Source organism: Schistocerca piceifrons, chromosome 3 (assembly GCF_021461385.2).
Source record: "Schistocerca piceifrons isolate TAMUIC-IGC-003096 chromosome 3, iqSchPice1.1, whole genome shotgun sequence".
Classification (NCBI taxonomy): domain Eukaryota; kingdom Metazoa; phylum Arthropoda; class Insecta; order Orthoptera; family Acrididae; genus Schistocerca; species Schistocerca piceifrons.
The window spans coordinates 12,015,084-12,034,516 of NC_060140.1; the positions used below are offsets into that span (position 1 = coordinate 12,015,084).

At 39.6% G+C, this 19,433-nt stretch overlaps 1 pseudogene; it reads right to left on the reverse strand.

Annotated features, from left to right (window-relative positions):
• LOC124787707 overlaps nt 1-19,433 on the reverse strand; it is a 66,529-nt pseudogene that overhangs the window by 33,962 nt on the left and 13,134 nt on the right.

Consider the following 19,433-nt stretch of genomic DNA (forward strand, 5'->3'; position numbering starts at 1 on the left):
ATTTCGGATCTCCATCAATTTCCTTCGATACTATTGCACTTCTTATCGCTTTAAACATGCCTCCCTCTTCACTGTCCAGCCTGTCTCTGCGGTATACATTCCAATCTGAGTTTAGAATTTATTAATGTTTACATCTGGTTTCAGACAACTTTCTGTCCCTAGTACTATGTGGGCATTGTGACCGTTTATTAATCAGAGCAGTTCTGGGACCTTTCTATAGATGCTCCTGCAGTTTACTATTAGCACATTAATATTGTTATTCCCTGTTGCATTTTGTCTACTTCTACCTTGCCGCATCTCAGGAGGTGTCTTGTCGGGCCTAGGGAGGGAATTCTCTAACCTAAAAAACCCACATGTGCACTCCACACATACTCCGCTACCCTTGTAGCCGCTTCCTGCATGTAGTGCACGCATGACCTATTCAGGGGGACCCTACTTTTCTCCACCCGATAGCGGAGGTCGAGAAATTTGCACCCCAGATCTCCGCAGAATCGTCTGAGCCCCTGGTTTAAGCCTTCCACTCGGCTCCAAACCAGAGGACCACTATCGGTTCTGGGAACGATACTACAAATAGCTAGCTCAGATTCCACCCCGCGAGGCTTTCTGCCTTCACCAACTCCGCTAACCGCCTGTACGAACTGAGGATGACCTCTGAACCCAGATGGCAGGAGTCATTGGTGCCGACATGAGCAACAATTTGCAGTCGGGTGCACCCAGTGCTCTCTATCACTGCCGGCATGGCCTCCTCCACATCTCGGATGAGACCCCTGGCAAGCAGACAGAGTGAACACTGACCTTCTTCCCCGACCTTTCCGCTATTTCCCTAAGGGGCTCCATCACCCGCCTAACGTTGGAGCTCCCAATAACTAATAAACCCCTCCCCCCATGTGCCTGCTCGGACCTAGCTGAAGGAGTGGCCACATGTCCACTCACAGGCAGAATGGGTGATGCCACACGGCCAGCCTCCACACTGACCCTCCGCCTCGTGCGCCGCGAATGCCGCTGAACCCGCCACTCCCCTTGGGAAGAGGGTGGCCCAACCGCACGCACCCGGTACCCACAAAGATGTGTCGACAGAAGGGTTAGTGGGTGAAGCATGTAACACCTGGGGTGTACCATGCAACGCACCAGACTCCCCACTGCCACTACACTCCAAGGAAACAGCCTGAAGACGGCTAACCGCGGCCATCAACACGTTCAGCTGTTTGCGAACAGTGGCCAGCTCCTCCTGTGTCCGTACACAGCAGTCACACATCCTATCCATACTAAGAAATCAATTTACTGTAGAGAGTTAATCAACTTATAACTGGACTGCTAATTCACTAAAGGCGGCTGATAGTTGACTAAACTGTGGTTACTAGACACTTCCTGTAGAAAACAATGAAAATAGCATTACCTGTCTCTGGACTGTATTGAAAACAAACACTAGCACTACTGGCACTATGGCTGACTAAACGGACTCTCTCTGACTGTATTCAAAACAAACACAAAATCTATGGAACACTATTACTAGCACTCGACAATTAAAGCTTCCTAAAAGCAAAAACACACGGAAGAAGAAGTGACAAGTAAGAAAAATAGAGTTAATACTTAAACTAGCGTAGCTCACTGCACAGCAGACGTGACGCAGACGGCAGTTACGATGACACTGACACTATAAGATTATTGAACGACTCATTGGGATTTTGAGTCTGACAATGCAGACACTTCTTCAATAATTCAGGATTGCCAGGTCTCTGTAAACAGGTTTTATGATATCCACAACTGCTGCTGGGATAGAATGTTTATGGCTGTATGACCTGTTTGATTACTGGGCATTGCGGTAATTGCACCATGAACCAGATCCAGGAGGGCAAAGATGGTGTACTGGTTTATCATCAGCTGACAGTCTCTGGAAGAAGGTAACCCATACTGCCTGCTTCATTTTCAACAAATCCTCAGTATTATTTCTAATGGCAATCTCATAATACTGTTGTAGTTCATCGATCATTTTGTCTGTCAGCCTGCTTCTTATGGTCTTACCACCTGAAAGTTTCTTGTCTCTCAAACTTTGTTTCAACTTCCTCAATCTGGTACCCATCCTCTTCTGGACATGACCAACACATTCCATTTCTGTGATAAGCTTCTCACCATAAGGCTGAGTGGCTACTACACTGTTATATGCATTTGAGTCTGCCTAACCTAAGAACTTAGTGTAACACACTCGCCTTTAGTTTACAGATCGATTATAAATTTCAACAGCTGCACAGGCCTCCGTACGACTAGTTGTCCTTCATAATTTCTGTCACAGATATGCCCTTCTTCATTCCCTGATTTATACTTATAATAATGTTTGGTTAAAATCTGGAAATCTATTAGCTTTCCAGTATCCACACTGGTCACTGTAGCAACAGAATTCTTAGAACTGCAGCTGCGCTTCTACCAAGTGCCCCAAAAGCTACTGATATGTCAATCATACCATCGTTTATTTCAGCAGCTTCATTTGCAGCACCCTTAATTGACTCACATGCAGCAGATTTCACAGCAGCTCCAATAAATCCTGCATACTTGTCCATTTTGCAAAGTGGGCGTGGCATATACATCATGACAGACATTGTTTCTGCTGCAGTGTGTCCTTTGCCAATAGCTCTCAATGCATAAAACCACCTAACATTTATTTCAAAATAATTATCTTTACACTTATCAGAATTCCAAAATGAATGAGTATATTTGCAACTGGCAGAATTAATGATAAGTTTCCTGGCTTGTCCATTTGATACCTCAATGTCTTCATGTAAACTAACTGGCCCTCCACATACATACAGCACACACATTCACATAACATCCCTATTAGGATGTGTAAATGTATCAGAATATAACCTAACCTACCGTTTACATGAGGTTTGTTTTGAGATAACTGTGTTATCACTATGTTTCATTTTAATCTTCGAAGCACTAATGGGTGTTTCGCTCATGAGTTTGCCAGTATTTCATTGTCTGTAACTTCACACACCACATGCTGAACACAATGTTTCTCTTTATTCAAAAATTTATTACCATGAAACCCACATTTCTTAAAAACACTTCATTTTGGAGTCATACTTTTTGAGAGATTTACCAGTCTATTCGTCACTTTTCCTCGGAAAAACGTTAGCACTTCGATATACAAAGCATGTTTATACTATGAAAAGATACGATACTATTTTTGACACTGCTACCAATACAAACACATAACTTAACCTTCATAACACAGCAATCCACAGCTTTCTACAGGGTGGTCCATTGATAGTGACCGGGCCAAATATCTCACGAAATAAGCATCAAATGAAAAAACTACAAAGAACAAAATTCGTCTAGCTTGAAGGGAGAAACCAGATGGCGCTATGGTTGGCCTGCTAGATGGCACTGCCATAGGTCAAACTCATATCAACTGCATTTTTTAAAAATAGGAATCCCCATTTTTTTATTAGATATTCATGTAGTACGTAAAGAAATATGAATGTTTTAGCTGGACCACTTTTTTCGCTTTGTGATAGATGGGGTTGTAATAGTCAAAAATGGTTCAAATGGCTCTGAGCACTATGGGACTTAACTTCTGAGGTCATCAGTCCCCTAGAACTTAGAACTACTTAAACCTAACTAACCTAAGGACATCACACACATCCATGCCCGAGGCAGGATTCGAACCTGCGACCGTAGCGGTCGCGCATTTCCAGACTGTAGTGCCTAGCACCGCTCGGCCACTCCAGCCAGCTGCTGTAATAGTCACAAACATGTAAGTATGTGGTATCACATAACATTCCGCCAGTGCGGACGGTATTTGCTTCATGATACATTACCCGTGTTAAAATGGACTGTTTACCAATTGCGGAAAAGGTCGATATCGTGTTGATGTATGGCTATTGTGATCAAAATGCCCAAGGGGCGTGTGCTATGTATGCTGCTCGGTATCCTGGATGACATCATCGAAGTGTCCGGACCATTCGCCGGATAGTTACATTATTTAAGGAAACAGGAAGTGTCCAGCCTCATATGAAACATCAACCACGACCTGCAACAAATGATGATGCCCTAGTAGGTGTTTTAGCTGCTGGGGCAGCTTATCCACACATCAGTAGCAGACAAATTGCGCAAGAATTGGGAATCTCAAAAACGTCAGTGTTGAGAATGCTACATCAACATCGATTGCACCCGTACCATATTTCTATGCACCAGGAATTGCATGGCGATGACTTTGAACGTCATGTACAGTTCTGCCACAGGGCACAAGAGAAATTACGGGACGATGAAAGATTTTTTGCATGCGTTCTATTTAGCGATGAAGCATCATTCACCAACAGCAGTAAGCTAAACCGCCATAATATGCACTATTGGCCAACGGAAAATCTACGATGGCAGCAACAAGTGGAACAGCAGCGACCTTGGCAGGTTAATGTATGGTGTGGCATTAAGGGAGGAAGGATAATTGGCCCCCATTTTATCGATGGCAATCTAAATGGTGCAATGTATGCTGATTTCCTGCGTAATGTTCTACCAATGTTACTACAAGATATTTCACTGCATGACAGAATGGCAATGTACTTCCAACATGATGGATGTCCGGCACATAGTTTGCGTGCGGTTGAAGCAGTATTGAATAGCATATTTCATGACAGGTGGATTGGTCATCAAAGCACCATACCATGGCTCGCACATTCACCGGATCTGACGTCCCCAGATTTCTTTCTGTGGGGAAAGTTGAAGGATATTTGCTATTGTGATCCACCGACAATGCCTGACAACATGCGTCAGTGCATTGTCAATGCATGTGCGAACATTACGGAAGGCGAACTACTCACTGTTGAGAGGAATGTCATTACATGTATTGCCAAAGGCATTGAGGTTGACAGACATCATTTTGAGCATTTATTGCATTAATGTGGTATTTACAGGTAATCACGCCGTAACAGCATGCGTTCTTAGAAATGATAAGTTCACAAAGGTACATGTATCACATTGGAACAACCGAAATAAAATGTTCAAATGTACCTACATTCTGTATTTTAATTTAAAAAACCTACCTGTTACCAACTGTTCGTCTAAAATTATGAGACATATGTTTGTGACTATTACAGCGCCATCTATCACAAAGCGAAGAAAGTGGTCCAACTAAAACATTCATATTTCTTTACGTATTACACGAATATGTAATAAAAAATGGGGTTCCTATTTAAAAAAACACAGTTGATATCAGTTTGATCTATGGCAGCGCCTTATAGCAGGCCAACCATTGCGCCAGCTGGTTTCCCCTTTCAAGCTAGACAAATTTCGTTCTTTGTAGTTTTTTCATTTGACACTTATTTCGTGAGATATTTGGCCCGGTCACGATCAATGGACTACCCTGTATATAAAAAATTACCGATTTTATTAGGTCTTGAAGTAATGCATGTAAAAATTTTAACATTTTCAACTGGTGTAGATTATATTTTAGAAAATAAAATAAAATACTTCCGACGCAAGTTTATAAGTAATATACATATCATTTTATTTGGAAAATTGCAAATTTTATAATCAGATAAAAACCCGAAAAAAAGAACAAGAATGTTTTCCCCTTCTAACTCCCCTTAAAGTTACGGAAATGTGCTAGCTTTCGGAGCCAGTGGCTTCTTCTTCTGGCAGAAACAATGAAGGGGAAGGAAAAGGGAAGTAAGAAAAGGATTGTCAAGGTTTAGGAAATGGGGAGAGTTGCAGAAAAGCTGCAGAGAAACCCAGGCCAGGACAGACTTACTGAATGGGATGAGAAATATGTAACTAAACCAGTCCATCTCTCATACCACCAGCAGATGTGAAGTATTCTTGTGATTGGTAGTAAGTCATAAACATTAAATTATTTTCAATGTATGTTCATATGTAATACTTCACGTACCTTTGAGGTATCATTGGGCCCATTGGGAAGAGGATCAAAATCAGGCCACTGCTTTCTAATTATTTGGAGCATTTCACTAAATGAGACCATCTTCCCATCATTCCATTTGTTGCCGCTGAAAGGCATGTACTCGATAAATCTTACATCAACATTTTACTCTTTTGTTAACTCCACAAAACTGCACACTTCATCTTCATTAAAATCTCGCATTACAACACAATTCGTCTGTGGAAGAAAGACACCATTAAAAACTTGGTATCAGATAAAGCTTGGTTTAAACAGAGTTTGAAAGACTTTTCGATAGGCAACTCATCCTACTCTATAGATGAATATCTTAACAGTGGCTGTTAGGCCAGCTTAAATAAGAATGTCTGTTAGATTTCAGTTCTGAGAGCACTTTGTCATAACAGTCAAGATTATGTACTTTTTGTTTGATAAATTTATTAATAGTGCATAACAATGTTTCAGTCTGACAGAGTATCAATTCTGAAAATATTAGCTGTTCCAGTTTGTATTGTATTCACCTAGTTTGACAATCTCCTGACAAATGATCAGGGTATTCAAATGTTTTATATTTTTTATGTTATACTTTCTGGCATGTTACTCACCCATGAGAATCATCTCATGTTTTGGGTCTTGGAACAAAAGCTGAATCTAATCTAATCTAACCTACAAAATAATGGTTCTACAAGTCTGTTGTTATATTTGTATACCTCACTGATTCTGTTAAATTAATCTTTTTCTCTTTTTTTAGAGAATGTCTGAATTTATCTTAGCATGCCAAGCTGTTAACCTTCTTAACAATTTACAAAAATTAAACTGCATACATCTCCAATCTTTTTCCCCACTCCAACGCACACATCTTTTGCTGAAGGTATTATTTTAACTATTACATTAAATTAAGAAGCTTTCTTGAAACTGTGCTGCCATTTGTGAAACAAAGTTAAAAGTGTTCTCAAGATAAAAGGTCTTCACAAAAGGAGCATTTAGTATCTGTGCAGGTGGTTAACGCTGACAGCCTTCATATAAACAAGCCCAAATGGTAGAACATCCTGCTTTACACATACATGCAATGGCAGAAAAAAGGAAAAGAGCACACCTTTCATTCAAGCATTGAATATATAAACTGATGAGACAAAACACTATGACCTCCTGTTTGATAATGTGTTTGTCCACTGTTGGAACACAATACAGCAGTGATTTTGTGTGGGACAAGTTCAACAAATTTCAGGTATGTTCCCAGCATTATGTGAGGTATGTTCCCAGCATTATGCAGCACCGCATGTCTAAGCACAGGTCATGTAATTCCCATAAATTGGAGATCAGTGGTTTCTGGGTGCAGAACTGGTATCTGATAGCATCGCAGATGTATTCCATCAGATTCAGAAGGGGTGAATTTGATTCTGGCCTTGTGACACTGAAAGTCATATTGTTGAAACATGTCACCTTCATTAGGGACAGGGTGCGGACAGTGCACAATAATGTTCACACAGAACAAAGCTGTTATGGAGCCTTCAGTTACTACCACAGGACCCACAGAAGACCAGGTGAATGTCCTCAATGAATGATTCAACCAGATGACACATTTCTATTGATTCACTGCCCAATCTCAATGCTCCTGAGCCACAGAAATTGTAATTCAACAGTGTTGTCAACATGGGAACATACAGGGGTTGTCTGCAGCAGAGCCCTATGTTTAACAATGTGCAATGAATGGTGTGCTCTGAAATACTCGTGCTTCCACCAGCACTGTGCCATCAGACCTGCCACAGAAATTAGCTTCCTCAGCCGAATGTCATCTTTTTTAAAGGAACCATCCCAGAATTTGTCTTAACTCATTTAGGGAAATCGAGGAAAAGCCAAATTTTGGTGGCCCGATGGGACTCGGGTCCATTGTCCTCTCGAAGGCAAGTCCACTGTCTGACCACTGTGGTGGCATGACCTAGTCTTAATTAAGCCAGAAAATCCTGGGAAATGCTGACATACTTATTGATTTAAGATATAACAATTTAATACAATCCTTTCATGAATTTCACTACAATTTTCTGCTCTTTTGAAAAAAAATTTCTTTTGACTGTTTTGATATTGTTTAGTATGTTTAAATAATGATGGCAGTCTCTATAAAAGGGCAGTTTGACTTTTAAGTTTAGTTATACTGTTTTAAACTACATGCTTCATCTATTTGTCCACACAGAAGTGCTGTAGGATATGACTTGAAGACTATGGTGAGGTGGTGGGGGACAGTCATGTGTTGAGAAGGTGGTGCTGCCAGAAATGAAGTGTGACACTGCATACAGGGAGAATAAAAATACTCTATTCCATATTCATTTACAATCTAATTCTGGCCCCCATATGGTTTTACTTTTCTCCAACAAGAAAAAAGAAATTGTCAGTAACTGTCTTTATAAGGTCTTAAAAGGAAACAAACAATAGAAAATCTAGGCTGGAATAATGACCATATTATAAAAAAGATACATTGCTATTCACAGTATACAGGAGATGTTAGGTCACAGACAAGCACAACAAAAAGACTACTAAACACGTAAGCTTTCGATCAGAAAGTCTTCTTCCAAAGTGGACAAAACACACACACACACACACACACACACACACACATGACCGTTGTTTCTCCCATGATGCGCAGTTGCTCCCAGTCTGGCCCTAGCAGCCAGAGACAGTGGTCATGTATGTGTGATTTGCATTTGCGCGCATGTGTGTGTGTGTGTGTGTGTGTGTGTGTGTGTGTGTGTGTGTGTGTGTGTGTGTGTATGTGTGTATGTGCATTACTTCTGCAAACCTTTCAGAATGGACACGGTATGCATTTCATTCAGCAAGATGAGTAATAAACAATATTAGCAATACTGCATCAAACTTGTTCACTTTCATCTTTGGATTAAACATTCGATTTCAGAGAGTACAGAATTTGGCAGAATCAAATTTTGGGGATATGTGGAACTGGGACAGTGGCATATTTTTCACCCATTCAACAAACTAAGCACTGCTGATTGCTACTTTTATTGTGTCTGCTGCTGCAATGCATATATGAAACTGTAAGTGCAGCATCTATGATGGAATAAAATTTTATACAAATGAAACAAACTCTCGTTCAGAACATGTTCTCTCATACACAGTCTATTATTTGGTTCTTGTTGATCATTATCAAAGAAAGCAGCAGTGTAAGTAACAAGAAATAGTAGTCTCTTGCCATTGTTTCGCTAATGAGACGATTTCTCTCTCTTTTCTTCTTTCACAAAGAAAAAGGAGCCACAATTGCACTTTGTGTGCCAGTTACTTTCCAATACATTGGCACCAGCTGATCTTATTTAAGAATACTCAACTTTCGTAGCCATACAGCACATCCTTTGCTTCCTGGCCTATATCCAAGTTAACTCCCAGCCCCCCTGCCTCCCCCCCCCCCCCCCCCACACACACACGCCACTCCCCCCCCCCCTCTCCCCCCCCCCAAATCAGCTAGTTGTGTGCTGTTATCTCACGTCACACCCTAGTCTATGAGTGCCCAGCTGTCTGTCGCCTGACCCCTCTACCTGCACCCCTAGCTAGCCCACAGATGGCTCCCCACTCTCCCACGAGCCACTAAATGCTTCCCTCCAAACCCCTCCCATCTCTCTCCATCTCTCACATTGCCTCAACCCACCCCATCCTACCCCACTCTAAAGCCATACCTCACTCCAGAACACTCACCGTTGGCCAGTAAAGAGCTGGCAGTTGAGCGACCACAGCATAAGGAGACATGCATGCGCATGTGAGAACGTGTGTGTGTGTGTGTGAGTGTGCGCGCACGCGTGGGCGCGCGCGCATGTTTTCCCTACAGCTAGAAAAAGAAAGTGCATTCTGGAAGCTTGCCAAGCAACGTACCTTTGTTTGGAAGGTAGAAGGCGAGGTACTGGTGGAAGTAAAGCTGTGAGGACGGGTCGTGAGTCGTGCATGGATAGCTCAGATGGTAGAGCACTTGCCCACGAATGGCAAAGGTCCCAAGTTCGACTCTTGGTCCGGCACACGGTGTTTATCTGCCAGGAAGTTTCATATCAGTGCACACTCCACTGCACAGTGAAAATCTCATTCTACATACCTTTTGTTCGTGTGCCTATCGATGAGACAGTGCTTCTGCCTTTTGGTGAGCCATCTCCTTTATTCCTAAATAATTTGTAATTTTCAACAGAAACCTTCCATACGTTATTATTGCATCCTACATTACAGTATGCAATTTCCACAATATGTGGTCATCTGTGAATATAATGGGGGTAACAACTGTAGGAGACCAAAAACTGACTGCAGTAAGCAAGTTCAAGTTACTGTACGCTGCAGTAGTTATGCAGAGGTGAAGAGGGTCACACAGGATAGGCTAGCATGGGAAACTCCATGAAACCAATCTTCAGATGGAAGATCACAACAATAAAAACATTTGATTCAGCATACACCAGACTCCAAACAGCGTACACAACCTGTATGCTCAGAAAAACAGAAAATCATATTGGTTCCATCAGCAGGAAACTTCAGCCAGTAATTGATATAGAACACTGTGTCAATTTTGTTCATTAATAAAACCCAAAACTGGGGAGTAATAAGAGAGTATTGTTGTAACTTCTTATCAACCTGGTTACCAAAATACATATTAAGAAGACTGGTAAAGTGTTATTTTAAAGGGGTCACTCCAAAGCACCACGAAAGTATTTGAGCAATGTATAACATTAGAGAATCAGTGCGCAATATTGAAAGCCTATCTACATTATCTATATCTGCATGACTAGTCTGTAATTCACAATTAAATGCTGGCAGAGGGTTCAGAGAACCACCCTCAACCTATTTATCTACCATTCCACTCCCCTACAGCATTTGAGGAAAACCAAACACTTCAATATTTCCGTACAAGCTCTGATTTCTCTTATTTTATTACAAGATCATTTCTCTCTATATAAGAGGGCTCTAACAAAATATTTTCACATTCGGAGGAGAAAGTTGATGATTGAAATTTTAAGAACCTGCTCCAGCAAAATGCTTTTGCTTTAATGACTGCCACCCCAATTCACATGCGATATCTGTGGCATGCACTTTCCTGTTTCCCAATAATACAAAATGAGCTGCCCTTCTTTGAACTTTTAAATGATGTCCTCTGTCAGTCCTATCTGGTAAGGATCCCACACCATGCAGAATGCTCCAAAAGAGGACAGACAAGTATAGTTGTAGATAGTCTCTTTAGTAATCCTAATCTTCTAAATGTTTTACTATTAAATCACAGTCTTTTGTTTGCTTTCCCACTGCATTATCTATATGAGCATTCCAATTTAAGTTATTTGTAAATGTAATTCCTAAGTATTCAGTAGACTTCACAGCCTTTAGATCTGTGTGAATTATCATGTAACCAAAATTTAGTAGATGCCTTTTACTACTCATGCGGATGACATAACAATTTTTATTATTTAAGGTCAGTTACCACTTTTTGCATCATATGGATAGGTAGCCTAAATCATTTTGCAGTTCATTTTGATCATCTGATCACTTTACAAGACAGTAAATGATTTGCAAGACTGTAAATGATAGCATCATCTAAGAGGACTGCTCAGATTCTCTCTTAAATTGTTAATGTAGATCAGCAACAGCAGGTGGTCTATAACACTTCCTTGAGGAATGTCAGATATCACTTCTGTTTTACTTGACGATTTTCCATCAATTACTATGAACTGTGACCTTTCTGACAGGAAACCACACATCCAGTTGCACAACTGAGACAATACGCCATATGATTAGAAAATGCTTGTGAGGAACTGTTTCAAAAAGTCTTCTGGAAATCTACAAATATGGAATCAATTTGAGATCCCAAGTCGACAGCACTTATTACTTTGTGTGACTAAAGAGCTAGCTGTGTTTTAAAAGGTCGATATTTCTGAATCTATCTTGGCTATTTATCAATGAATAATTATCTTTGAGATAATTCATAATATTCAAACACAACATATGCTCCAAAATCCTAATGCAAATCAACATTAGTGATATGAATCTGTTATTTAGTAGATTACTCCTCTTTTCTTTCTTGAGCATTGGTGTGACTTGAGCAACTTTTCAGTCTCTAGGTATGGATCTTTATCAAATGAGTGGCTATATATGATTTCTAATGGAGCTATTGTATCAGCATTCTCTGAAAGAAACATAACTGCTTTATGACACTGAGGAGAGCTACTACTAAGTAACTCACAGTTGCAGTTGTTCTTGATTTGAATACTGCAATATTTACTTTGTTGTCTTTGGTGAAGAAATTTCAGAAATCCGTGTTTAGTAACCCTGCTTTAGTAGCACTGTCATCAGTAACATTACCACAGCTATTGCGCAGTGAAGGTATTGGTTGCGTCTTGCCATTAGTGTACTACACATGCAACCAGAACCTCTTTGGATTTTCTTCCAGATTTCAAAACGAAGTTTCACTATGGGAACTATTAAACACATCTTGCACTGAAACCCACCCTAAGTTTCGAGCTTCAGTAAAACATCGCTAATCTTGGAGATTTTGCATTCTTTTAAACTTTTACATGCTTTTTTTCATTGCTTCTGCAGCTGAGTTTTGACATATTTTGTGCACCGTCCTTTTAATTTATTTGGTATCCTTTCAATTTATTTGGTATATATCTGTTAATTGATGTCGATACTATTTCTCTGAATTTAAACCATGTCTGGTCTACTCTTACATAGTCAGACTTGAAGGAGTAGAGACTTAGTAGAGACCGTCTCCTTGGAAGGCATCAAGTTAATTTTTATCTGCTTTCTCATTAAATGCCCTATTGTGTAGGGCTGAAAATTAATAGAGATAAGGCAAACAGAATGTGCAAAGTAAGTGGAAATTACTCATCTCTTCCCCGATTACAGTGCAATAGAAGATACTACAAGATGTTGACAGATTTCCATATCTCGGTAGCTTTATATGTAATAATGAGGTCACAGATGCAGATATCACCAGCAGAACTGGAAAATCAGTCCATATGGCAATTAGGTCTGTAATATGTCAACAAAGCTTTGACTGTACTCCTTTATCGTTTGTATGTGTGAGACTTGGGAAATGTCAGTAAAATCAGCACACAGTCTCCATATTTTTCACCAACAATGCTAGAGATGAATTCTGAAGATGTTAACCCAACCAAGTTACAAACGATGAAGTGCTGAGAATACAACGTCTAGACAGCCTGCACAAAATTATTGTTGAAAGAAGACTGAAGATTGCAGGTTATGTTCTACGCATGTAAGGTGGAAGAATCCAAAAATCAACACTGTTGTGGAAATCAATGGACAGATACAGATGTACAGGAAGTCCTTCTAACACCTGGAACTTTTGCAATGAATCTTCAATGCATGGACTTGGAGGAAGGTGAGAACTTGGCAGCTGATCAAGTGAACTAGTGGAAACCAGTTCCTTGTATGGTACACAGCAAATCTGAGTAGGTTAGTAAGTAAGTAATTAAGTAAAGTAAGTACAACTGGGGATTTTGCAAAATTGTTGGATGATCGATATTATTGTCTAGATATGACACTGTTGGACTTCTACCTTTTCCTTGATGTGTATTCTTCAAATTGTGAGTTTTATGAGAAAGCTGATAGGTACTTACCAATCAACATTCCCTCACACGAACTGACATTGTCTCTTTGTAAATTCTACTGTGCTAACAATTATCTTCTGAGAATCCTCGACTACGTCTCCGCAGCTCAAATGAGCCAGTTTCTTTTAAATTTCTGTCTTTGGCTATAATTGTCTTCCAAGTATGGTGACACAACATCCTGTCATGAAACTTTTGCCTTTACACTTGTTTACTTTTCTGGAAACTGCCTTTTTCTACACTGTGCACTAAATACATTATGTGAGTAACGCCCAATCTCCAACAACCAATCGTGAACTGTAAACAGTTGTAAACTCTATCAGGGCTCATAACAAACAATTAACATTTGTGTTTTAGTGTTCTAAGTTGTGAGGTCATCAGCAGACAAATAATTTTAGTACCTATTCCTGGACAGCCAGAGTGGCCGTGCGGTTCTAGGTGCTACAGTCTGGAACCGAGTGACCGCTACGTTCACAGGTTCAAATCCTGCCTCCGGCATGGATGTGTGTGATGTCCTTAGGTTAGTTAGGTTTAATTAGTTCTAAGTTCTAGGCGACTGATGACCTCAGAAGTTAAGTCGCATAGTGCTCAGAGCCATTTGAACCTATTCCTGACGTGCTGTTGTTTGGAACAACAACTGACATGATCCAAAATATTACTTTCTTTTATTATAGCTTCACTTTTATTTTGTCTAATGATTACTACTTTCAGTATCAAATTCCATCATCAAGCCACTATATGATCAGAAAGCATAGTGTTTCGTTAAAATATTGTTTAATAAACAGATTACCATTATATCATCATTCCTTAAAGTAATGTCCAAAGTGGAAGGACAGATGATTAATTTTGAGTGTATACAAAAGTCAGAGTGCTGAACTGGATATGAAAGAAGGAAAACCAGAAGGGCAGTGAGAGACGGGTGCCTTCTATCACCTTACTTCCATAATATGTTCATCAAGGAAGTAATAACAACAACAAAGAAAAGATGACAAGAATCAAAAGGTAATTTCTGGAATACTCCAAGGAAATGTGATAAGACCATTACATTTACAATGTATATAAATGATTCAGTAGAAAGTGTCAGAGGCTCCTTAATATTGTTCACAGATACTACACTTGTCCATCAGAAAGTAGCAACAACAGAAGACAGTATCAATTTGCACAATGACCTGCAGAGGATTGGTGAATGATGCAGGCTCTGGCAGTTGACCCTGCACATAAATAAATGTAACATATCACACACACACACACACACACACAGGAAAAGAAATCCAATACTGTACAACTACACTATTAATGACAAATTGCTGGAAACAGAATCTACCATAAAATATCTAGAAGTAACTATCCAGAGCAACCTTAAAGTGGAATGACCACATAAAACAGCAATAGAAAAGCAGATGCCAGACTAAGATTCACAGGAAGAATCTTAAGTGAATGTAAATTACCTCTGTGTCCTTACCCAGTAGGACTGACAGAAGAGAGAAAGAAGATCCAATGAAGTGCGGAGTGTTTTGTCACAGGATCATTTAGTCGCTGTGACATCATTACAGATATGCTCAGCAACTCCAGTGGTAGATGCCATAAGAGAGCAGTTGTGCATCACGGAAAGATTTACTACCCAAATTTCGAGAGAGTAGTTTCCGAGAAGAGTCTGACAACATAATAGTTTCTCTCATATACAATTCACGAAATGATCACGAAAAGAAAATTTGAGAAGTTAGAGATAATACAGAAGTGGAACAAGGCAGAGGGGATCAGTTGGTGGCATGAGACATACCCCCTGCCGCACACAGTTAGGTGGTTTTTGGAGCATGATGTCGATATGGAAACTTAATTGCATGCATATACACTGCAGATTGACGACATCACAATAGTAAATCAGAGTAGGAACTAAATAAAATGTTTCAGGCCTTAAATCAAGAAGTGGTAAAACTAAAGCTAAAAATGAATACAAAGAAGACAAAAGTTATGGCTACAGACAAGAAAGGAGGTGGAGGTAGGACTGACACAAGAACAGGCAATGAGCAACTCAAGAAAGGAACTGAAATTCACTATCTCAGTAGCATTTTGCAAGAAAACAATCAATATTTCAAGGCATTCAAGAAAAGAAAAGCACAGGTGAAGAGTTCCTTCCAAAATAAGAAGAAGCTGCAACTGAATAAACATATCAGCTTCCACATTAAGAAAATATTTGTAAAGACCTTTGTGTGGAGTGTTCTGACACACAGATGCAAAATCTGTACATTAGAAAAGCCAAAGAAAGCTCGCCTCAAACCTGCTGAAATGTGGTTCTGGAGGAGAAGTACAAGAACTAGCTGCATTGACAGAAAAGTTAAAGGAAATAGGAGACAAGAAAGAACCACTGAAAGTTATAGGCCAGGGCAAAGCAAAATACACTGGACACTTAACTGGAGACGATAATCTTTTAAAAAACATTTCTGAAGGCAAGATCGTAGGTAAGAAAACAAGAGGATGACTGAGAACATCCTACTTAAACAATATGATCAATGAATGGGATTTTCTTCACACATGGAGATGAAGACAACTGCTGAAGAGAGAAAGCTGTGGCTGCAGAGACAAGGTTTAACCTTTTGGAAGAGTAAGGACAAACTAATACAAAATATGAGTCTGCATGGTAGCTACATATGGAATAAATGACAACTTCTTGTGTGCAGTCATCAAGTCACTTACCCCTGTAGGTGTCTTATCTACTAAAAGTAAAGGTCACTGTTGTGCTTTCAATAGATGTGAACTGCACCCTGAAAATGGTATGTCTAGTTTGCAGTTGTACAGAAGCTTTTTATTTTGCAAAATGGTTCAAATGGCTCTAAGCAGTATGGGACTTAACGTCTGAGGTCATCAGTCCCCCAGACTTAGAACTACTTAAACCTAACTAACCTAAGGACATCCCTGCCTGAGACAGGATTCGAACCCGCGACCGTAGCAGCAGCACGGTTCCGGACTGAAGTGCCTAGAACCGCTTGGCCACAGTGGTCAGCTTCTATTCTGCAAAGAAATTTTTGATAATAAGATGAACTGATGCTGGTACTTGCTACTGAAACCAGTAGTACTTAGACACAACAAAAGTGTGACTACAGAATTAAGAATAATTTTTCCAAACAATCGAGTATTTTTTCAAAACAACACCACAATAGAGGAAACTTATTTTAAACTAAAGACACAAAAGAAAAAAAGAGAAACTGTAAAGATCTTGAGTCTCATAAGACTCTCTTGGGAGGAAAATATAAGATATTTAATTGGTAAACTTGCAACGCATACTTTTTTATGTTGTATAAACTATGAAACTGTTAGCATCGTCAGCTAAAATTTACTTCTTCTGTCTTAATATACCTTCCTTCACTTACAGCTGCAGTGTGGAGACAGGGGTGAGGGTGGGAGCGGTGATGGGGGCGAGGGTGAGGGCGTACTGCTTTAAAATGGTGATTCTTGTATTGATATTCTTAACAACAGATTTATATCTTTTGCTTATGAAAGTCTGCATGCGATGACAGCTGCACTAGTAATACCTTCACAGGGTCGTATTCAAGTTGCAAGGCTAGATCTATGCCAGCCATGACACACTCCCAGCCTTTCCTCCTCGTGATCTGGTTGTAGCGTTGGGACTGCAGGGTGTCTAAGCTGATGTTCAGACCGTCAAGCCCTGCCCTCTGCAAGGCAACCAGCTGTCTTGTCAACATGAGGCCATCGGTTGTCATTAAGACACTTTCGAGATCTTTTATTTTCTTCAAGGCACCTGTGAAACAGCAAATTATTCTAAAGAAACTGAAACAAATAATTTGTAACATTGCTGCTGCATATGAAACAAACCTCCAGTTGATAAATTGAAAATACAAATTCCTTAAAAGTTAACTGTACATTTGCCCTAATACAAAGAGATAAGAAGGGTTAATAAACTGAATTGAAGAATGCAAGTTAAGATAGCAATGAAAAAATAATTAGAGGCATGAGATCACCTACTGCAACAGGGAAATGGGAATCAATATGAACCATTACCCAGCTACTGTCAACTGATTCCATGTCTCCATGCACACTGTATAAACCACTGTGGGTTGTACGACAAAGTACTTTGTTGTACCACACATTATGGTTTTTCCCCATTCAATGCTCATGTGGAGTGTGGGAAGAATGATTCTTTAAATGGTTCTGTGCATGCTGTAATTAATCTTGCCTTCATGGTCCCTATAGGAGTGATACATATGCGGTTATTGTATAATCCCTAAATACCTCACTTAATACAGGTTCCTGAAATTTCATAAGTTGGGTTTTGTCATATATTTGGCGTCTATCTTCACTTGGCTGGCATTTCCAATTTGTAGTAGCTTCTTGATGCTCTCCCATGCATCAAATAAATCTATGATCAATCATGCTACACTATTTTGTATACATTCAATGTCTGCCATTAGCCTTATTTGTTATGGGTCATACTTAAGCAATATTCTAGAATGGGCCACACAAGTATTTTGTAAGCAATGTCCTCTATAGACTGATTACATTTTCCAGTATCTTACCAATGAATTGAAGTCTGCATTCTGCTTTGCCTACAAGTGAGTCTATGTCACCATTTCATTTCATCCAGATATTTGTATGAGTTGACCAATTAAAACTGTGATTATTTGATAATGTAGTCATACAATACTGTCTTTTATTTGTTTTGTGATGTGCTCCAATTTACATTTCTGAAAACTTAAACTCAGTTGCCTATCTTTGGACCAATTTGAAATGTTATGATCTGACTCAAATTTGTGCAGATTTTTTTCAGGCAATAATTCATTATAGACAACTCTATCATCCAGGAAAAGTATGAGGCTCCTTATAATATCGTCTTCCAGAACATTAAGGTACAACATTAATGTAATGGTATAAATTACTATAAATGTATAAATAAGTTTATAAGTGTGTAAAATACATTGAACTATTTGTTACAACAAAACATTGTACTGGTATACTCAGCAAGATGTTAAATCAGCAGATAGCTACATTTTATGTTCAACATTTTGTGTACAGCATATATGCTGGAAAGGATTTATACCCAAATTAAAGAAATCTGAAGAAATGGTAGGGTGTCTCTGGAAAAAAAATCCATAAAAACTCATACAGTCCAATTTGCTATTATGTCACTGTTACTGAAATATAATACAAAGTAACTGAATTCGATGAACATTCTCAGAGTGCAATATGCCTCAGAGTGAATGCACAGTAATGTCAACATTATTTTTCAAGGCTATGTTTGTGAAAATGGATGAAAGCAAACCACACATTTTGTTCTCAATCTGCGGAAGCATTATGCACTGTGAAACACTGTACTGCTGTTCTACATAAAAGCTGTCTCATTGCCAACATCTTTCCCCTGCTGGCTGTTCTACACTTCTCATCACTGATTCAACATGTTGTAAGATATTTTATGCTGTATGACACCACAGTCCAATCTGGTTAGGATAGCATAAAAATAATATATGAATTTCAGTATTGAAACTGGAACAGCAGAACAGCTCTCATCACACTGGATATCAAATCGAGGTTGGATTACAGCCATGGGTACATCATTTCATGCTACTCAACTGTATGTCATATGTCAGAGTTCATCAACTGTAGTGGCTGGCGACTGGTGGCTGGCGACTGGTGGCATAGCCATCTCTTGGCATCCACTGAACAGACATTCTACACAGGTGACAGATTTGAAGAAAATGCTGGATACGGCAACAGTGGAACACTCTCTGTATCGAGGTAGCTCAGTACAGCTCAGGTGATGTGTAGTCTTGCATTATCTTGTTAAAAGATAACATCACGGAGCCCTTGAGAATAGGGCACAGCGATAGGCCTTAACAAAACACAAATGCAATGGCTGCTGTCCAAATTACTGGCTATGTGAACCAGAGGTTGTGACATGTATCCAGTTGCACCCCATACCATAACATCACATGCTGGAC